Source organism: Sphaerodactylus townsendi, linkage group LG04 (assembly GCF_021028975.2).
Source record: "Sphaerodactylus townsendi isolate TG3544 linkage group LG04, MPM_Stown_v2.3, whole genome shotgun sequence".
Taxonomy (NCBI): domain Eukaryota; kingdom Metazoa; phylum Chordata; class Lepidosauria; order Squamata; family Sphaerodactylidae; genus Sphaerodactylus; species Sphaerodactylus townsendi.
In genome coordinates this window covers 98,104,305-98,127,586 of record NC_059428.1, presented here as the reverse complement: position 1 = coordinate 98,127,586, position 23,282 = coordinate 98,104,305, and the positions used below count along the sequence as shown (strand labels likewise).

The window sequence follows — 23,282 nt, the reverse complement described above, 5'->3', positions numbered from 1 at the left end:
GCTGACTAGCTGGCAGGCAAACCAACAGGGAGGCTCTGTCCCAGGCAGGGCTGAATAAGCTGGCCATCCCTGGATTTTTGTTGTTGTTGCACAGGGAAGTGGTTATGCCATCCTGCTATGAGAAAGTGATCTTATTCCTGGAGGAGAGAATGAGCTACCACCTGAGAGGTGCCCATACCTTATAGGTGTGTGAAATGTGAATTGGCATTTCAGAGAGAGAGAGAGAGAGAGAGAGAGAGTGTTAATAACCTAGAAGTGATAGGTTACCCTCTTTTAAGTGAATCAGCACATTCTAGTTTCATTCTGATTCATCATTTCTTACTGCTTTAAGTCTTGGTGATGTTAACACTCCCTTACAGCCAACAAATCAACCAGCTCAGTGTATCTGTTATGGAAGCCTTTTTAATGTAGGTATATCATGCACAGTTCCCCCCCCCCCCACTTTTGCCTCCAGTGAAAGAAAAACTGATCTTAACAGTTTTAAACTTGTTAATTCAAGCCATATGTCAGAAAACCACTCTCCATATGGTACTGCACTACCTGATACTGGGTGCTAGTTGCTTTTTTTTTTTTTAAGTATTTGAAAAAGCTAAATTTTCCCCAAAGTTAAGATCAGGCATCCTGTAATGTGTGGCAGTATTTCCAGAATGTTTCAATCTTCAAGAATGACGAGCTGATCCAGCAAAACCAACCTGATAATTAAAAACTAATTGCAGGCTTTTTTATTGGCAAAATGTGCTAATCAACTCCTTGAGTCAGAATTCATGCCACAAAGAAGCACATGGTGCATCTTGTGGCATGTAGCAAAAAAAGGATAGGAAATTGGGGGGAAAGCCATGTGCAAGGCATAAAGGCAACAGAAACAGACATAACTGCCTAGATCATAAGATAACAATTAACTGCCCATGGGGAAAGAGGTGAATTGAAGGATCATCTGCCCCCAGTCAAAACTTCCAAATCAGATGTAGTTACTATTTTGATGCTTTAATTTCCATCTGCCCTGCAGTGCTACTTAAGATATTCCATGTGGTTCTACTACTCAGGTCTGTGCGTGTGCGTGTGCGTGTGCGTGTGCGTGTGCGTGTGAGAGAGAGATACTGTATGATCATTCTGTTCATATTATTAGTCTCTTCTTTCAAGAATGCTGGCTGATACATAGGCAGGAGTAGAGCTCTTCTGTTAGACTCAGAAGATCCTTTTAAATGCCCATAAGAATGAACATAAGGATCTGTGGATGAAATACAATTATTTCTGCTGTTGTATAAACACCATTGAAATTAATGAGATACATAGCTGCAAACCCATTCAAAACAAGGGTTATATTTGAATAAGAATAGTATGGACCCAAGTGGATCCACAAAAATGGGCTTAAACCAGTACACCAATGACTTGGACTGAATGGCCCAGGTTAACCTGATCTCATCCCAATACTCCTGTGCAGTATTGGGATGGAAGAGGCAGGCAAAGGCAAAACACCTCTGTAAGTCCCTTGCCTTGAAAGCCCTATGGGTTTGCCATAAGTTGGCTTTGACTCGGTGGCCAAAAAATTAGGTGTTTTTATCACTGACAGGAGTGCCATCCAGTTGTGTTCAGTCAGATATTTTTAAATGCAGAGTATTCCACTGGGTAATAAGTACCTTGATTTAACTGTTGTCTTTTATTGGCTGAGACCTATATCATGTTTGTTTGCACCCACTGGTGCCCACATTACTTCACCTTCGATACAACCATTGCTTTGAATCAGGGGTAGGGAACCTGCGGCTCTCCAGATGTTCAGGAACTACAATTCCCATCAGCCTCTGTCAGCATGGCCAATTGGCCATGCTGGTGAAACTGATAGAATATGGAGTTCCTATCTGGATATCTTCTACCTCATCATGTGTTAGTGAAATAAGCACAACCACTGAGGGATTCCACCTGGACATCTTTTGATGAGACTTTTGATGGCAGACAAAAGCACAGTTGCTAGTGGAACAAGTACATATTCCTGGGAGATATGTTTGTCATCTCAGCTCTCCTTCTCTCCTCCTTTCTCATCATAAGAGATGCCAATTCTTTCACTATCAGGGCAGAATTCAGTAGTCTCATGCCATAATATATGTGGTCAGGGCACACACACACAAACACAAATATGATCTGTGCAAACTGACTTGGATACCCTTGGCGGTGTGCTATGATCTGCTCCTGAGTTACGTAGAATTCTATCCTCCATAATGGCTAGAAGGGGAAGGACTGCACAGCATTAACTGGGAGTTTTAATTCACATCTTTTCTAGACATAACACATTATAACATCAAGCCCAGGGTCTGGCCACAAATTCCTCTTTCACTGGAAGTGTCCAACTGACAAAACTGGGGTACTACACCAGTGAAATTTTGTTTAGGCTAGCAGCACCAAACTTTCAGGGATTGTTTGGGGGACTGTCCTGATGATACTACCCAGGTTTGGTGAGGTTTGGTACAGGGGGTCAAAAGTTATGGACTCCCAAAGGGGGTGCCCCATCCTCCATTGTTTCAAATGGGAGCTAATAGAAGATGGGGGCTACACCTTTGAGGGTCCATAACTTTGGACACCCTGAACCAAACTTCACCAAACCTGGGATGTATTATCAGGAGAGTCTCTTATTGATACCCTAAAATTTTGGTGCTGCTAGCTTAACAATTGCACCCCTGACAGCAGGCACCCCCCCCCCCCAATTTCCCCAGATTCTCCTTTTAAATCCACCCCCTTCGGCATGGATTTAAAGGGAGAATCTGAGGTCCTCAGATTAGAAGAAAAAGGTTGGATTTATATTCTCCCTTTTTCTCCTGTAGGAGACTCAAAGGAGCTTACAATCTCCTTGCCCTTCCCCCCTCACAACAAACACCCTGGGAGGTGGGTGAGGCTGAGAGAGCTCCGAAAAGCTGTGACTAGCTCAAGGTCACCCAGCTGGCGTGTGTGGGAGTGCACAGGATAATCCGAATTCCCCAGATAAGCCTCCACATCTCAAGCGGCAGAGCAGGGAATCAAACCCGGTTCCTCCAGATTAGAATGCACCTGCTCTTAACCACTATGCCACATTGAAAGTGATGCTGTTTCACAGTGGGTGATAATCCACCCCAAAACAGCATCACTTTCAATGTTGTTTAACTGGGGACCCCAGATTCTCCCTTTAAGGTGGATTTAAAAGGAGAATTTAGGCTCTCTAGTTTAAACACGATTGAAAGTGATGCTGTTTGGGGGTGGATTCCAACATCACAGAGGCTGCGGGGCGGGGGGGACGGGACGCAAAACTCAGATTTTGCACCGGGCTCCATTTTCCCTCTATGCCTCTGCCCAGAGGGGAGGACAGAAGGAACTGACAGCTGTCGGCTGGGAGCCCAGCTGGTGGGGACCATGGGAGGTAAGGGCGGGGGAGTCTGCCGTCCCCGGCTTTGGAGAGCTGCTTTTATAAGCACTAGGCCAGGGGCGGGGCTTGGGGAGGCGTGGCCATGCCCTAGGGGTGGGTGGGGGTGTGGCCCCCCGAACCCCCCCATAAAAAATCTATACCTACGTCCTTGCTTTGACCTTGATCTCCCAAGCTAACCCGATCTCATGAGATCACAGAATCTAAGCAGGGTTGGCCCTGGTAAGTATTTAGAAGGGAGACCACCAAGACATACCAGACAGTGGCAAACCACCTCTGAACATCTCTTGCCTTGAAAACCCCGAAGGGTCACCGTAAGTCAGCTGCAATTTGAGAGCACTTCACACACATGCACACAAGTAAACAAAATATCTGACAAACATTCACGATAACATGATTTAGACTAAATGGAATTGTGAGTGTCACTTGGGAAAATGCCCTTACTACTGTGGCTGTCACTGTTAGCTAGAATAAATTGTAAACTGCAAGTTTAAAAAATATAGTCACTACTATTGTATCACAACAACGTCTTTGGCCTTAGGTTTCCTATTGAAGTTAATTGATAAGACAAACTTGAGTGGCAGATGCAAACTGGGGATGGCACTGGGTCCTTCTGATCTCCTCTAATTGAATTTTTGTAAGATGAATTGAATGGGAAAAGTTCAAAGATCTAGGGATCCGTATTACACAAACATTGTTTCATTTAATCAAAACCGTCTTTGAAGTGCAACACTTGTAGACCACCTGTAGCTTTGAAATATAAAGTCGTATGAAAGCTTCAGTGAATCTGAAGAGGACAGCATGCAGCTATGATATGCCAATAGAAAGAAAAAAGCAAAGATGGTAAGACGATCATGAAAGGATATTTTGTATTAATGTTTCTCTTCACCACCCTTTTATTCCCCAGGGAGAAAAGCCTTCTAAAGTGGTAAGCAACACATTATTTTATTCAGGATTAGATCAAGATTGCCCCTCCCTCCAAATTCAGAATATACTTTCAGTATGGTCCCTCAAGTTTAATTGTTTCGGCTCTGGAATATTTCATGTGGATTTTGTTTCATTCGAGGTGTTCGGCTAACAGCCCTGTCCCAATTTCAATTCCACTCTGTGAAGTTTACATTTAAAGGCAATTTCAAAGACAAAATGGGTGTAATGCAGCCCAAGCTTTCATATAAAGGAAGCCATCGAGGTGTTTTCTACCTTAGAATTCTACATGCATCTTGTAAAACTCACCAGGTATGCAAGAACACCAAGGGCACCCACAAACCACTGAATCTATTAAAGAGTGAGAGAAGAGTGTGTTGTACCCAAGCTTAGCAGGGTGACTCAGCAGGGTGTGCTGCTGTTACAGACAAGGAGTCTTCATGCCTCTGCTTCCCAAACTTTTGCTAACACTGATGAATAAGGGGACAATCCCCCGTATCTGTTGCTCACCTTTCCAATATCAATTGTGGCTGTTGATACATAGGAGGAGTTATGGCTTAATGGTGGAACACATACTTCGTATTCAGACAGGCAAGGCACAATCCCTGACATTTCCAGGTAAAGGAATTCAGTTGTCAGTTTTCAGGAAGGATTTTTGTGTGCCTGGGACCCTTGATAATGGCTGCCCTGTGGGCTCAAACTATATCGAGTAGTGGGCAGCCTGTTTGAAAACTGTCACTACCTTTTAGTGTTGTCAGCTCTAATGTGGGAAATTCCTAGATATTTTGGAGAGGAGCTTGAGGGTGGAGTTTTGGAGGGGAGGGTGTTAGGTCTCAGACCCTACAGACTTTGAAGTATTGATCAGTAGCATTTATGGAATAGGCATCTAAGAACTACATTGGTAAAGTGAGTTCTGATGAAGCTGGCTTTCACAGTCCCCTTTATTCCCTGCAGAGAACCCCCCCCCCTCCTTTTTTCCCAAGAGTTTGTGAAAAACAGCCTTTGGAGCTAAGGCGCCCCAAGATCAGCGGCAGATGGCAAGAGAAAGCCACCTGACTTTCTGCCCTATGAGATAACGGATATAACATAGTTCCCATGGGACAGAAGGACCAGGGGGAGCCTAGTTGTCTACAAGTGTGTGAGGCCATAAAGTAAGATCAAGGGAAGAATGCACAGATGGCAGTGGATACATATAACAGGCTGGTTACATATATCTTTATAGCAGCAGCAATTTGTTATTTTAAGTAGTTGCATGCTTCCGGGAATGTATCTCACTCACCTAAATAGCATCCCCCTGACACAGGGATTCCACTGAGTTCACCCTCCAAAGCTGCTATTTCCTCCAGAATAGGCATCTAAGAACATGTGGAGGTTGGGAACCCTACCAGTGGCAATGATTGTGTGGATTGACTCTTAGGTGAAAGCCATGAAGCCATCTTCAATCTCTGGTTTTGTAAAGGACAGTTTCTGGTTTTGGTCAGCCTGCAGAAGTAAGCAGAAATTTGGTCATGTTCAGGTAATTGTGTTTTTGTTATTTTATTACACTTATTACAGCTTGTTTTTGTTTTTTATTCTATGTTTATTTCTATTGATTTCCATGGGGTGAACATATCTGCTTGCAGCATATTTGTTTTTTATCTAACTGGAATGTCATTCTCAGAGATTGTACCCCCCTGACACAAGCAATCCTCCATAGCAAACTTCAGGCTGACAGAAAGTGGTCCTGTTTTAGAGGCAATTAAAACTCTCACTTGTACATTAGCATGTTGTTTTTTCTTTCTCCTAATCTTTAGGCAGGGAGTGGCAGAAGTCTTTTTAAAACAAAACCAGTGTTCTGATAATAAGACTGAAATTCTCCTTTCTCTACACATCACCTTATGGTGCTTGGCTGATTTCAGTGTTTTTCTTCCAACCCAGCTGACTTCTGCTATCAGAACCTAGGTAGGGGGGGAAATGCTTGAAGCATTGGAGTAAGCCATGGCAGGTAGTGAGATTTAGCATTGCTCATGCCCAGAGGTGGAGTAAGGCGGAACTGTGCCTGGGTCACGTGTATGCCCTACGCCTCTGCCACAGCACTGCCCACCCCAGAACATCCTGGAATGCCCCTGCCACGTCCCGCTGGCCCCGTTGGCACTATGCCACTGCTCATGCCACATTCTAGCTTTGTTTTAAAATTAGCCACCCAAATTAGGCAGCATCCTCTTCACATATATAAGAGAGGAGCTATTGCAATCATGGGATAGGCATTCTTTACAATGATAGATGTCCTGAATCAGCCGTTGTTTCTCACATGCAGAGAGAAGTCCTTTTGGAACCATGTATATTGTAGAATTCTTGTTCTTTATGAGGAGGCAAGGAAAAAATGCCTGTCACATCTACTACACAAAATGACATATAGTTCTGATAAAGTTTGTTGTGAAAAACTATTACAAGATAAGAAGGAGAATATTACTAAATGGGTAGCAAAATTCTGTCTATTCATTATGAAAAAAAATGATCTGAATATGGTATCCCCCTTAGATATTTTTGTTTTGTTTAGTATTTTTATGCTGTTTGGTGTGTTCACAAAGTAGAATGATATATAGATGAATAGTGCTGGAATACGGGAGAGAGATCTGCATTCTTGTTTTGTTGTAGATATTTTGGAGATTTGTAATATATCTGGTCATTGACTGTAAATAAAGTCTTCTTCTTGTTCATGCAGAGAGATGCTGTCTGCACATGGGAAATCTGTACATTGCTCTATTCGGAAATTTTGAGACAGCACATTTCAGGAATGTGGTGAATAGTGCATGGTCCTATTGGCAGGCTTTTCATGTGGTTGAAATGGCTGAATTTTGCAATCGTATGTTTTGTTCTCATTGATCTTCTCCATTTGACTTGTGTACATTTGCTTCTTCCTTCATCCTGGGACTGATCAGTAGCATTTATGGAATAGGCATCTAAGAACAAGTAGGACAAGTAATGTATTAGCTGCTGATGTTATTCCCCACCAAGTCATGCCTTAATTCTCACTACCTGCCATCCAGTGGAAGTAAAATTAAACTTTGTATTAGAATGATCCCTTGCAGGGGTTGAGGGAGGAAAGCCAGCATGGCATAGCCTGATCTTGTTGGATCTCAGAAACTAAGGAGAGTCAGTGTTTGAAGGCAGACCACAAGGAAGACTCTGCAGAGGAAGGCAACAGCAAACCACCTCTGCTTTAAAACTCCTTTTTGGGGCTGCCATAACTTGGTTGCAACTTCACAACACTTAGTCTAAGCTGCATGTAGTGGGCATATTCAAAGCCTGGGCTTCTATCTTCCCTCCAGTTTGTTTCGGAAGTCCTTCCAGCTTAATGCAAATAAAGCATCTTCTTCCCAGTAAAGGTTTCTTGTCATTGCAGGAAGGAGAAACTGCATCTCCAGATCCCTCTGAAGGAAGTTATTACTTCCTTCTTGCAGGTAAAAGCAAAGTTTTGCCCTGGTTGTCCAGTTGGCAGACTGGGTTGGCTTATTAGATTCCTCATAAATACTACTGACCGTGCTCAAGAACATTAAAGCAGAAGCAGCAAAACTAAAACTCTATTCCCTTTCCTTGGTTGTGGTACCAGAAGCCTTACAACTTAGCAGGAGAGATAGCAAAAGGATGTGGACTAAATATAAACAGCAGAAATCTTGTTTAATTAAAGGAAAAGAAGAGGAACACACTGTCTCTTTGTTATGGGATCTTACTGTTTGCAGTAATCTATCCTTGACCCAATTATCTGGACATAGAAGCGCTTAGTTTTTCTAAGTATATGTGTTTGTGTGCGCACGTACACACGTACACACTTTACTAAATGATATGAAGGACATAACACTTATAAATCTCATGTATACAAATCTCATATCTTCTTAATACTTTTCTGAGCTTCTTAGGCAAACACATCCAACAACTGTTCTATTTCAGTTTCACATCCAAAATACCATCTTGGTCTAAAGTTACTAATTAGAAATAGAATATCTGATTGATCAATAAATTGAAACTAGGAAAGGCCTCTGGTCTCAATTTTTTACCTTCAGAACTTTTTTAAAAATAAGATCAAATGTTGCACCAGTATTCTAGCAGAGACTTATGAAAATAAACGAGTCAGGCTTAAATCCTAAGAATTGGAAACTGGCAATTATATTTCTGATCTATAAGAAAGGCAACAAATCTCAACCTGGGAAGTATTGCCCAATTTGTATTCTTTCTGTAGTTGGTTTGTATGCAACCCATCTGTTAAATAGGTTACCTAGGCAGATAATTCCATACTAGTACCTGAATAAGCAGGCTTTCGCTCAGGTTATTTTACATTGCTTCCTCCTGTCCCATCTTACCAAAAAATATACAATGCTCTCTAATGGGTCACTTTAGGTTGCTTTTATGGACTTTTATGCCTTTGACTCAGTTTCAAGAAGTAAATTACAGTGGAAACTTTGCAGCTATGGTACTGATGCTTACCTGCTTTGGCTCATTTGCTCATTATATGAAACATCTGAAGCATGAGTATGAATCAACAACCAGGGATTGTTGTTGACATTGAAATTACATAGAAGGGTTAGGCAAGGATGTAATGTAGTGCCCTCCCTGTTCAATCCTTATATCAATTATGTCCCTGACAGATTTAGGTTGTCAAATTTACCTGTAACTGTGCTAGCAGACTCTTCTATTTCTACTTGCATGCAAGTGATGATACTTTGTTTGGAGGTTCTGGCAAGGGAATACAGCTGTCATATATACTTGATCGAAGAACAGTACATGCCTTCTACCAGGGATGGTAAGCGTGCAGTTTTGGGAGGCACATACATAGTATAGTGAGGGAGGTTGGGGACACCCACCCAGCCAGCCAGATCAACCAAATCAATCCTAGCAATTAACGGGGTGACTGATGTCTCAGCCAGATTGCCCTCACTTACCTTGTTAATAGCTCGCTCCCCAGTCAGATTGTGTCATTTGTTGAAAATATTTGGAGATAACTGTAGCAACAAGAGTTTAACTATCAACCATGATAAGTTTAAAATAGTTGGATTTGCTATGAACCTGCCACTTGGTGACTAAATGGTAAGGAAGTGCAGCAAATAAATATCTAAGTTTCGTTTCCCACCCAAGGACCAGCGCAGCGGCTGCGTCCTTGCCACAGCCCTGCCCAGGAATGCCCCACCCCCGGAATGCCCGGCCACGCCCCCGTCGTGCCCAGCCCAGCCCCATTGGCGCTACACCACAATTTGAATCCCACCACCATGGGAACCTGTTACTAAAATTTTTGGATCCCACCACTGGTCACAGGAGGATACTCTTGGTAGTACCTTCCCCGCTGAGGTGCATGGGGTGGGTTCATGCAGGAGGACTTTTTAATGTGATTGAGGTTATTTTAATGTGATTTTTATTGTTTTTTTAAATAAATAACCTTATACATTTGTTATCGCCCTCCGGGGATAAGGCGGCCTATAAGTTTAATAAAATAAATAAATAAATAAATAAATAAATATCCAAGGACTCTTAGGTTAATCCCTGGTTTGGGTACCGGTATGTAGATGCTAAACTTGAGATGCTGTTTATAGACAGATTCAATGTATTATTCACAGCCCTTTGGAGTGGGTTCTATTTAAAAAGCCTTACACCAAGTGTCTGTGTGAATGTGGAACAGGTTCTACTGAAACCATGGAGCATGTCTTATTTATAAGATGTAAACAATTAAGAACACATCTGATTAATTTGTTAATTCCTGATATAGATGTGCCTGCAACAAATAAGCTAGTGTTGCTGCTGGATGATTGCAATCTAGCTATCACAGTTCCAGTGCACAAATTTATTTTGGGTTTATTTCCATTTAAGAGACATGAGGAAAATTTAAATAACGTATACATGATCAAATAAATTATATAAAATAAAATAAAGGGGGGAAATCTGCTTATCAGTTCAGTTTGGTTAGCTCACAGCCTATCTGCCAGGAGGTGTTCCATTAAAAACAACAACAAGAAATGCAATACATTGTTTATTTATTTTATTTGGAAAAAAATGCTGCCGCCTCCACAGGGGACCTTACTGAGACAACATATTATTTGTTGGCTGACAATCGCACAAAGGCAAAGGGAAGAAATCCTCAACCAGTGGGCATCCTCAACCATTCTGGCATGAAAGCTACAGACCAATTTTGAAAGCCTCAAAAGCTTTGTCTATCAGCCTTTGCATGCCATTTCTATTACATTTTTATTGCATTTTATCTATTATCTATTACATTATTTTACTACTATTTTTTCTATTATATTATTACATTTTTATCCTTCTCTCCCAAGGAATAACAGGACACACTGATTAAAAAAAGAAACAATTGGCCCACTAAATACTGTAGCTGAATGGAAATTTGAACCCAGGCCTCACCCTATTATGTTCCAACGTTTCAGTGAATGTACCATTCTGGCTCTATATAGTGCAATATTTGTACAGTAGTGTAGTATCTGTGAATTATTTTCAATATTAATTACAATGGATCCCTAATGCAAAATACAACCAGCAATTTGCAGTGCTGATGTAATTATGGCATATTGTGTCATTTCATTGCATTGAATATTTACTACAGTCATGAAGTTTTCTCCCAAGGTTTTGGCTAAAATTCAACCGCAGAAGATGCACTGTGTAATGGGGGAGTAATGCATGTGTATGGGGAAAAGGCCTTCTTAACCTTTTCTTCTACATTGGTTTTTCTTCTAAAATTGTTCATTCTAAGTACCTTCCTCCAACTGAGAGGAAAAGATATGGTTATGATGTACACTCTGGAGTTAAAGCAGCATGGTATAGTACAATCTAGTCAGATCTCAGAGGCTAAGCAGAGTCGGTACTTGAAAGAGATGACTGCACCAGAGTCAGTACCAAGGAAGACTGCAGAAAAAGGCAATGACAAACCACCTCTGCTTAAGCACTTCCCTTGAAAACCCTTTGCTGAAGGTGCCATAAATTGGCTGTGACTTGACAGCACTTTACACACACACACACACACACACACACACACACACACACACACACACACACACACTTGCTGTATACTTGCTAAAGTTACAGAAAGGTGCTAAGAATTCCCTCTTCAAATCATCCACTGTACAGTGAAGAAAATAATAGATTCACAGTTTGATCCAGGGGATCAAACCACACATGGCAGTCCATTGGGCTTAAAAGGCATAACTTTACTTGGAACAGCATTGAACAATTTTCACCACAATGCATGAGAGATTCTGATATAATTGTGGCTTGTTAAACAATTACCTTGGGGTAGGGGGGAATCCTAACATATTTCTCTTAACAACAGCCATTCTCACTTAACAACCACAGGATGAGAAAAGAACAAAATGAATTCTCAGTGTAAAGGGAAATCAGGTAGCTTTGCAGCTCTGGATGGTGGGTGAAGGGGGGGTGAGGGATGACAATGGAGTCAGGGCACTGTGCCACAGCTTGAAGACAACTCAAGTTGTATTCTAGTACTTTTCAAGAGTAAACTGCCTTACTGTTCTGCCTCCTCCAAGTGACTCTGTTGGAGGTGCCCTGTTCTCGGCTGGGACAGAAAGGTTGAGACACAAGCTAATCTTAACAGTTCAAATAATGGCTTTATTTACAGAGATGGACAAGCCTCTAACTCCTCCCTGGCTCTGACTAAGGGGGTTACTTGCTTGCCTGCTGATGATAGGAGCTGTTGACTGTGTCCTTTTCTGGCTTCTTTTAGTTGGAACGCTGTCTCTTGCTTCCTCACGACTCTGTTGGTCTTGGTCTTTACCCTGGATGCTGATAGACTTGGCTTGCTTTCTATAGACCACCACAGGGACATGTGGACTCCACTTTGGATCACCATATGGACACGTGAACTTTCTCGTTGGACCACCATATAAAGATGTGGACTCGTGAACGTCACAAATATTAAGGGACCCCAGATTCCCTTTGCACCTCTGTGAGACTGACAGACTAACTAAAAACAGGGGATGCTGGGTAAGGAGAGGAAATTGCCAACTAGGAAAAGTCTTAAAGGGGCAGGGACTAACTAAAATACCCTCCCAAGGAAGACTTAACAATAAAGCAAAACCATACTGACTGTGGGGAAACTAAATCTTAAAGGGGAAATAACCAAAGGCTCTGTGGGGACATGACACTTACATAACTGACCCCTACCTCATATGCTTCTCTGAAAAAGCCTAAATAGTTTCCCATATGGGTAGGGCTCCTTCAAAGGTAGTTTTTCTGATAGAATGCTAAGCATTTTAAAGAGGTATATGAGCTAGGCAGTTCCCCACCCCAAAGGCAAGAGTGGTTGTGTACCTTTGAGAAGAAGTAGTCAATATTGTTTAGCTTCCTGAGATTTTTTTTAAAAAAAACTTTAATTAAAATGGTGGAGAGAGAATTGTTTCTTTTCCCATCAGTCAGAGGCAGAATCCAGGAGGTAAACATGAATCCCCTAGTAGTTATTCCAGAATGATATGTTAATTGTCTGTATTGCCCAACTGCTCTCCTTTATATATCATAAAAGTACTTGTTTTAAAAATCTGCCCCTATATACTGGTTTAGGTCACTGACCTAAGCATCCAGTTTGTTTTTGGAAAATAAACAAGTTGCCAGTTAGAGCTGTCAGGGAGAGATTTCTTTCCACCCCACCCCCACCCCGCACCCATTAGATTTCTTATACTTAGTCAGGAAAGAGGCAACTTCCATATTTGGATAGCTGTTTCCTTCTATCTCCTCTACATGTGTTAAATAATTAGAGCTGGCTGAATTATTCGCTGCAAATAATATTCATTGTGAATATAGCCTTTCCCCTCCTTTTTGCTCACCAATAATTAACGAAGCAATTCTGATTTCCACAAATGTGTTTATTCTTATAAACATTCATCAAAGGTTTTGGACAAAGAATTTTTAGTCTTGATAAAGTGCAGTGAATTCCTTCCTTCAGGTAATTGTTACATTTGGCCCACCAATCAAGCTGATGCTCTAACTTCCTATTGAATAGAACATGTGTCAAGCAAAAAGTACAATGAAGCAAACAGCAGTTCATTTGGATGTTCATGTAGATGGGTTCTCCAGCAACACCAAAAAGTTAGAATGGAAATAGCCTGTCATATTAAATGGAAGTCCAATGTCAAGTTTTTTGTCCTCTCCTTATGCCCCAAAGTGGTCATTAGCTTCACACAAACACAATGAAATATGGATACGTGTCAGACCTCAGATTCGGAAATAATAGAAACGGTCGATTTGTTCTAAAGTCTTTATTTTGATACGAAAGGACAACATGAAGCAAAGACGAATCTGAGATTCCCAATCAAACCTACTGCCTATATTCTCCAAAGCTCCCCACCCCCCTTAGCCAAAGGGCTCCTATGAATAGAATAGAATAGAATAGAATAGAATAGAATAGAATAGAATAGAATAGAATAGAATAGAATAGAATCTTTATTGGCCAAGTGTGATTGGACACACAAGGAATTTGTCTCCAGTGCATATGCTCTCAGTGTACATAAAAGAAAAATACATTTGTCAAGAATCATAAGGTACAACACTTAATGATTGTCATATAGGCCTAGTAAGCAATCAGGAAACAATCAATAGTAACGAAACCATAAAATGTAAAATCATAAAATAAAATGAAATAAAATCGTAATGTCTAAGCACAGGCTATAGTCATACACAGTCATAAAGCGGGAGGAGATGGAGTAATAAGAATGATGATGAAAAAAAAAGTAGTGCAGTAATTATATAATAAATATATATAATAAATAGTTTAACATTATCGAGGAAATTATTTATTTAACAGAGTGATGGCATTAGGAAAAAACTGTTCTTATATGTCTAGTTGTCTTGGTGTTACTGCAATGCTCTGTAGCGACACGTTTAGAGGAGTAAGAGTTTGGAAACAGTAGTTTATGACCAGGATGCAAGGGAGATCAGTAAATATTTTCACAGCCCTTTTTTGACCCACAAGTGCAAGTATACAGGTCCTCAATGTGGAAGGCAGGTTAGCAGCAATTGTTTTTTCTGCAGTTCCTGATTATTCTCTCTGAAGTCTGTGTTGTCGATCTTGTTGGGTTGCAGAACCAAACCACACACACAGTTATAGAGGTGCAGATGACAGGACTCAATGATTCCTCTGTAGAACTGTATCAGCAGCTCCTTGGGCAGTTTGAGCTTCCTGAGTTAGGCCTTAGAAAGAACATTCTTTGTTATTGCTTTTTTGATGACATTTTTGATGTTAGGGTGACCATTTTAGGGTCATGAAGATATATGATGGAGCCTAGAAATTTAGTGCTAGGTCTCTACTGTTGATACACCGTGTTGTCTAGTATTGTGAGAGGAGGTAGAGATGGGAGGGTTTCTCCTGAAATCTACCACCATTTTTTACAGTTTTAGAAGTGAACTGTTCAGTTCTAGATTGTTCCCAGGGTGGCACCCGCATCTAGGCTAGCTTGTTCAACCTGCCTCCCGTCTGTATGCGGTTTCATACAAGTTGTCTCGGGAGATGAGGACCAATCACTGTTGTATCATCTACTGCAAACTTCCAGTATTTTAACAGATGGATCGCTTTGAGATGCAGTCATTGGTATACAGAGAGAAGAGAAGTGGTGGAAAGTATTACACAGCCTCTGGGGGGCCCCTGTGCTCATTTTACAAGTGTCTGATATGTAATTTTTCCTAGCTTTCTCACCTGACTGTTTCCTTATCTGTTAGGAAGCTTTCATGCGATCCACTTACAAATATGCTCAGGAGTAAACTGCTAGCTGATTTAGTTTGGTTAGAGAAGAATGTATCCGGTGATGATAGTATTGAATGCTGAAGACTAAAAAAGTCCAACAAAAAGAGGACCCTTGCATAGGTGCTTTGGCGATTCAAGATGCTGTAGAATCATAGTGCGAGAAAAGCCATATTAACAGCAGCATCATCTGTCGATCTATTTTGCTCGGTATGCAAATTGGCAAAGGGGTCCAACAGTGGATCCCGTGATGGTTTTCAAATGATATCACTCACTAGCCTTTTCAAAGAAGTTTTTTTCATAACTACGGAGAATGTTAAGAGCAACTGGTCTTGTAGTTAAGCTCCAGTTCCTTGATGGAAGGCTTCTTCGGCACTGGGGCGATAGTGGAGTGTTTGAAGCAGGGGTAAAGGAACGCGCATAGCACATCTCTAGTGATTTGTTGAAGATTTGGGTGAAGATAGGGGCCAATTGGACAGTACACAGACTTTTAAGCAAAGAAAGGTGTTATCTTGTCTGGAGCCTGTGAATTGCTTTTCCTTAAGGCCTTCTGTCCTTTGTGAAATAGATCTTGCACTTCCTTTTCTAAGATCACCAGGGCTTGTAAACCCAATGAAATGGAGTGCAGTTGTAGGGAAGTTTGGCTATTGTTTGGTGCATCTGGGGGAAATAGAGGTTGTGGAGAAAAGGTGACTGTAGATTATTTTTCAAACCTTACAGTACAGAACACATTCAGGTCGTCTGCCAATTGCTGATTTCCTTCAGCTTGGGAAGGTGGTTTGCTGTAACCGGTGATATTTTTAAGAGTTTTCCACATGTTTGCTGTTTCGTTTGGTGAAAACTGATTTTTTAGCTTTTCAGAGTAGTTTCTTTTTGCTGCTCTGATCTCCTTTGTTAATACATTTCTGGCCTGATTGTACAGCACTCTATCACCTTTTCTGTAGGCCTCTTCTTTGGAACGACGTAACTGCTTAAGTTTAGCTGTGAACCAAGGTTTGTTGTTACTATATATACGCAAGTTCCTGGTTGGTATACAAAGATCTTCACAAAAGCTGACATATGATGTTACAGTATCAGTGAGTTCATCCAAATCTGCAGAGGTGTCTTTAAAAATGTTCCAGTCTGTACAGTCAAAGCAAGCCTGCAGCTTTAACTTTGCCTCTTCAGTCCAAGTTCTCACTGATTTAGTTATTGGTTTTGTGGCTTTAAATCTTTGTTTGTAAGCAGGTACAAGGTGAATCATGCAATGATCAGAATGGCCTACAGCTGCTCGTGGTAAAGACCGATAAGCATCTTTCAGTGTTGTATAACAGTGGTCTAAGATATTCTTGCCTCTGGTGGGACAGTTGACATGCTGAAAGTATTTTGGTAGGTCTTCCCTTAAGTTTGCTTTGTTTAAATCTCCCAAAATAATAACCAGTGAATCAGGGTATTTGGCTTCAGCCTCCATAATCTGATCGGCTAGAGTTCTTAATGCCTTTTTTACAGACGCTTGTAGATGAAAATAAACCAAAAAAAACAAAATTGAATTTATCTCTCGAGGGGAATAAAAGGGTTTGCAATTAATAAGTAAGGACTCCAAGTTTTCATCACAGAATTTTTGAATTATTGTTATGTCTTGACACCAGCCTTTGTTGATGTATATACATAATCCTCCCCCTTTTTTCTTCCCTGATAATTCTGCAATCCTGTCTGAACGAAATATCTGAAACCCCGGTATGCACATGCTATTATCATCAATGCTCTCATTTAGCCAGGTTTCAGTAAAGCATAGGGCAGATGCGCTGTAAAAATCAGAATTGCATCTGTAGTGATTCCCACTACAAAGCACTACAAGCCTAGGAATAGCTCAAAATTCCCACACGATAAGATCAGGTCTTCCAGGGCTGCCAAGGCCAGCGGTGGAAGGGAGGAGGGAGCACTAGGCACCTGCAGAGTACAAAGCAAAACCATTCCCCATTGCAGTGCCTGCCACCCATCAACTGACAGGCACAGAAAGTCAACCATAGACTTTCTTGTTAGGTGATCCACAACATGTGGGCACCAACATAGCCTTCTTGCTTTTTTCTTGAAACTCTTCAACCCCAAAGCAAAGAGCCATTAGCCCCAATATCTTTGTTGTGATTTTCTATATTTTGGATAACTTTGTTTTATTTGTTGCTCTGTTCATTGGTGCTGGTTTCATGGCTGGCTGGGTGCTATCTGTGCTTTTATGGATGGGGGGAGTTTTTACACTGATTATTTATTTATTTATTTTATACTGTTGTATGTTATATTTTACATTTTTAGAAACTGTATACTACCTCAGACACTATTAGTAAACAGATTGTCTATAAATATATCAAATAAATGAACAACCCTGCATGATCTTTGCACTATTTGCTTTAAATACAGCACCAGATGCAAAGAAGGCATAGAACTGCTATCGAAGCAATCCACACTGCGTGAATTTTTGGAGAAGCTCCTGAACAAGCATTTATTCACTGTAATATTTGGAAATACACTCCCAACTCTGCCAGCCCCATCTGCTCTCAATTATTTGGATCTAACCTGGTAGCAGGACAATGTTAAAACAGCATTGCAACATTGTCCTGGACACCAGTGTCCCTCCAGTGAAGCAGTTCTTCAGGAACTTTGCCATTCAGTGCAGGGACATTCTGCCCTGGTCCTACCCATTAACTTTGTTTTCAGAACTATAACCTTTAAGTACATTAGAATGAAACATAGATACACTTGAAATGTAAGCAAAATAATAAATATGTTTCTCAGAAGCCAATTTATCAAGGTGTTCAAATGTACAGGTATACCAGATAGCATAGCATTTGAAGTCCAGAACAGTAATTAAAAGCAGAATAGGCCAATATATATGTCACAGTTATACCTCAGACAGATCCAAATGATGATGATGTTGATGTCTATCAAGCCCAGAGACACAAAGTCTGTAACTATTGCCACGCCATAGGTGTACAGCTATGGTTGGTGCACCAGCCCAGGATGAGCTTAGTGCTTTGCAAGTCAGCCAGCTGCTAGGGATCAGCCTGAAGCTCCTGATTTTTCCTGTTTCATTCAAGACCCCTTGACAGAAAACTCATTGGTAAGTGTCACTCCATTCTCAGAACCTGCTGAAAATCATGGTGAGTGCTCCCTTTTGAGAGTTTATCCCCTCCCCTCTCCTCCCCTCCCCTCTTACATTGTGTTCTCTGCACTGGTTCCTCTCAGGCCTCAGAATCAGGGTGTTGGTTGGATGGCAGCTGTGGGCCGCAAGTCTTTGCTCTCTTCTGGAGAAGCCCTCTGCCTTGCTGCCTGGAATGTGCTGTCTCCTTCCTCCCTGGCTATACATTTATTTCTACCTTCTGGCTTTGACCACCTCCTCCACCCTTGAATAGCCAAACAGCCACCCCTTCCCATTAACCCACAGCCTCTGCACCTGGGTTTATCCACGCCATGCTTTTTTCCTTGGGCCAGGTTGTCCATATTAATCAGATGTTGGCCAGCTTCCAGGGATTCTCTTGGCTACTGTCAGCAAACAGTCTGTTCCCTGATGCCAGCTGACATCATCAACCGGGGACAGGAGAAGACTCTCTTCAGTTGCTGCCTTGAAGGATCTTCTTTCTTTGCTGGCAGCTTGTAACGTTAGCTCAGCTCATCCCTGGGGCTCATAGACTTCAGCTTCTTTCCACCAAACCATTGTGAAGACAGACTTTGCATCACCAACTGGGTACACAGTGTTGTTGTTCGTGTTGAGCCTGGGGTGACTGGCCCCCACTTCAACAAAACCAGTGCTGGACTTGGGGCGATTTTTTCTTTGTCCTGTGGCTCTCACCTGCCTTCTGACAGCCAAAGACCAGTTAAGTATACTGGCTCTGGAACTAAAGGGGGAGGGGTTGAGTTCAGGAACAAACTCATGTCCAAACAATCATGAATATGACTGCCTTGCATAGTGTCTAATGGGCTTTTATGTTCCATAGGAAATGGAGTACTCCAAGTAATTGTGTACCAACCTTTTCCTATGGTAAGCTTATATATTAAGGTAGGATATAGTGTCTTAAATGTTAAAAATTCTTATAAGGGTTTTTAATGTTTGTTGATGTTATTTGGACTTCCTCCTCCTTTTTTCATATTCTCATTGTTATTTTCTTTCTTCTTTTCATCTTTGCCAGTAATCTTTGAGGTTCATGTCATTGCACTATCTAAGGGCTTATCCTTCCTGCAAAGACAGCAATGAAATTACCAATTATGAGTGAAATGGTGCTTAAGACAACTTAATAATTTCTATAGTAGAGATAAAATTAAGTGCATGATCAAGAAGAAATCCTTATTACCCTCTCATTTATGTGTCAAAGAAAATTGCTGTAGACCTATGAGGAGCCTTTCCATACAGAAATCCATTTCACACAGCACAAAGACATCCTGAGGACTTTAAAAGAGGCATCTTGGGAAGGAATGCTGCCCAGCTTTCTTCCCCAGGACACCTTATTTCAGCTCAAGGAGTCTTTTTTTGAAAATACTTCAAAGTGCTCCTTTTTTTCTTAAGGTGCCTGCAAGACATCCCCTGCTTGGCTATGTAGAATGCAGAACTCAAAAGGTCTGAGGTATTTTCCCCACCTGACTGTTTCTCTCTGGTCAGTTTCACCCTCCGCTTGTACGGACAATTTGTGTGCTACTAAAGTGATTCTCTCTGCCTCCATTTGCTGAAGGTTACTCTTAGGGCATTTGCTCTGCAGGCTCCGATCTTGGGTGCCTTTTCAGCCTGAAAAGTACATAGTTGTAATCAGCTCTTCCTGCCAATTATGGAAATATATAGTTGCCTTTTTTATTTTTGAGGAGCTATCTTTGTAGCTACAAAGAAATGCATAAGAGAATCTTAGCCACCCTGAGGACTGCTTTACCTGCCATTGAACAGCATTCGGTAGACCTGCACCCCATGGAACATCCTTGTTTTGTTTTGTTTTACTGCACAAAAAAAAGCCTCTTCAAAAAAGAAAAAAAACCTATATTGCCGGAATTGGCAAAATGAGCTGAGTACAACTATGTACTTTTCAGGCTGAAAAGGTGCCCAGCACACAATATGTTGGACACAAGTGGAGGATGAACCTGACCAGAGAGTAAAACGGTGAGGCAGGAAAAAGTCTCTTTTCCCTTCTGATGTCTTTGCTGTCTGGAACCAAACCTCTTTTTAAGACATCCCTCAGACATCTTATTTTGGGTGTGCAGAATGAAAGGAAGCAGTTGCCTCTTTTTGAGAGGCCCCACAGATGTCTTTTTTTGTGCTGTGTGGAATAGATCAGAGTCAGTAGAACATAGGTAAGCTACCACAAGGCAGGGGGGACAAACGCCCCAGGCGCAGGCGTGGAGGGTGCTGGCGTCCCTCCCAACCCCTCCCCTCAGGTTGCCTCTACGGCCCGCAGAAGCCCCCACGGACCAGAGCAGGCTGCTTTTTTAGCTTTAAAAAGGTAAGTGAGGAGTGTTTTGGGGAGCACGGGGGGCAGCCGCCATTTCACCCCTTCCTACAGCCCTGCAGTAGATTGTGGCCCTTATATCAAAAAAGACTATGATTTCATAATTTTTGCAAGATCTTAGAATTATTTTCAAATGTATTTGGTTTATTAACAATGCAATCTTGGCTACTAATTTAAATCTAGTTTTATGCAGCCTGCATCCAGATGCCCAAGTCCTAGACAAAAATCTAATACTCGCAGATTTCCTTGGGCCATGTTTGCCAGCCTACAAGGGTGGGGAGAGTGGCAATGCAGCACGGTGAAACTGTCTGAGGCAGCAGTGTAATGGCAGGTGAGACCTCCAGATCTGTTCAAGCTCCCCAGGCTTCCTGACCCAGTCTAGCCAATTGGACATGGTCTGGCATGGCTGAGGGTAGGGCCCTGGCTGGCAGACCTTAGAGAAGAAGTTTTCTTTCTGGTCCACTCAGATGTTATTAGGCATCCTGCCACATTTCCTGACTCACTCAGCTTCATGGCCTTTTCCACCCATCCCTCACTTTGTTTGCAGCATTTGGGAGGTGTTGCATCAGGTTTTCTGTGTAATTTGTTGTTTGTTATCTTTTATTCTCTTTTCTCTGTCACAACTGCATTGGATGGTATCAGCATGGGCTGCATCAGTTCTCAGGGGAAAGGTCCATTTCCCCCATATTTGGAGTCCTCAGAGATTTTAGGGTGAAGACAGAGGACATTCTCAATGAGGTTCTATCAAGGCATCTTCACTCTCAGGTGACCTACTCTCATGTGGAATTTTGCATCCTGCCATCCCATAGTATTCCTGCCACCGCCACCACCACCCCAGCAGGTGGATGGAGTGGGATACACTGTCCGGAACACGAGTCAGCTTATGCCGGTATCCTGTTCTATGCTGTATCGAAGCTCTTACAGCTGCTGTAACCAATAAAGTTGTGGCTATTTCGATCCAGAAGGTGATCTGACATTGTATTTACTGGGATGTGGGTGGGCACCTCATCGTCTCCTTGCTCTGGGACTGCAAGTTTATATTTTTGAAATAAGTTTTTAGCAGAAAATGTAAGACTTCTGTCTGCTTCTTCAAAACATTCTTTGCAAGATAACCTACAGGGGGAAAAAATCCCATCAATAAGGACCACAGTGCACAGTGGTTGGTATTGGTGATGAAGATTACATCTTTTAAAAAGGAGATATCATACGATACACCATTACCAGTAGGAATTTAAAGAGTGAACGAGCAGAAACAATCTTTCCAAATAGGAGCTTTTCTGGGTTTTGTTGAACACCAATTGCACATTACATTTTCCACCCATTTTGAAGCAAAACTCATGAAAGCATCTTCAAACTTTTGATTACTTTGGTCCTAAATGTTAAGCACTGGCATCTCATGCATGATTTCTAGAGTTCCAGGCTTTCCATCCACATGTATTCACAAAATGATAAATCAGAAACTTTTGAAAGAAGGGGACATTATGAGTCTTTTAGCTGCCATGCTGAGCTCCTCTTGTTGTGTGTGTATGTGTGACTGTGTGTGGGGTTTTTTTTAGTTTTCTTTCCTTTTTTAATACAAAAGCTGCAATTGGCTCAGCAAGATCTGATAAATGTCTTATTATAAAAACATGAACGTCAGCTTGCATTTAAAAAGAAAATGATGGAACTTGTAAGAGAAAGAAAAGTAAAAGGGTGTATAAATGACTGGCAGTTCCCATTTCTTTACAAGTGTTACATTTCAGTCCCCTGCCACTACCGCATGTTTCCTGTTCACAGATAATTTGTACAACATATTTTATCATTCAGTTTTAGACACAGTTGAAAGGCTCTTGCCTAAGGCTTGGAACACTTTGAAAATTGTATACCATTTGTAAAGCTTTCTTCTGCTTCACTGTGCAATTAGGTGACTGCCTTTCTGCAGACATTGAATTTTATCATTTATGGAATTAGGATTTTGTCCCCCTCCTGTTACCAAGGTGAAAAGGGAAAAAATATAGTTCTCACTGGAGAATCTATGAACAGGACCGTTATTTCTTTGCTGGGAAAAGAGAAGAGGAAAGGAACAGCCGAGCTACCATCCTGGTTCTGGTAGACTTTTTCATATTGAGTCTCAAAATTTTCAAAAATGGTCAACTTTTTTAGCAAATTAAAAAATACTAGGCAGTCTTTTGCAACTGGCTTCAGATGCATTATTAGACTTAAGTAATTTGAATTTTTATTCATTGCACGCAAAGATCTTAAACTGTTTTAAAATTTTCCCTTTTTACTTCTGTGGTCCACTTTGATTTTCGCAAAAGTTTTACACATTAAAGAACAGTAGGGCCCACTTGTGTGCTAAGAGCTTCCCCTACTGGAAGTCTCTAGAAAAAGGTGCTCTAGCAAGGGAGGTGACTGCCCTGGACTAAGTTGACATTATTAACGTATTCAGCTCCTACTGAATAATAAAGTACTTACTTAGCAGTAGATTCCAGCAGCAACTTAAATTAGGCAAACAACACTTTTCTGGACTGGAGCCTTGTTAGACACAACATTTAGGGTGAGGAATTCAATGAAGAGAACGACAGCTCTTATGCCACAATAAATGTGTTGATTTTTCTGAAACAGATGAGCTTGGGTATCATTTTGACTAAAATGTTAATTGTGTTTCATATCTATTACAACACTGTAGAGAAGCTGAAATTTAACATCGAATTTTCAGTAAGTGAAAACAGAATTTTCAGAGGTCCTATACCTGTTTTCTTAGAAATAAATCCTTCCGTCATAAGTTCAGTTGTGCTTGCTTCTAGTTGAG

General features: G+C 41.4%; 1 long non-coding RNA gene across 1 annotated transcript; it reads left to right on the top strand.

Annotated features, from left to right (window-relative positions):
• The first annotated feature begins 18,746 nt into the window (after positions 1–18,746).
• LOC125432032 lies at positions 18,747–21,357 on the top strand. The gene is made up of 3 exons (XR_007244381.1): positions 18,747–18,879; positions 20,675–20,822; positions 21,134–21,357. It is a non-coding gene; the product is annotated as an uncharacterized LOC125432032 (long non-coding RNA).
• The last annotated feature ends 1,925 nt before the right edge of the window (positions 21,358–23,282 follow it).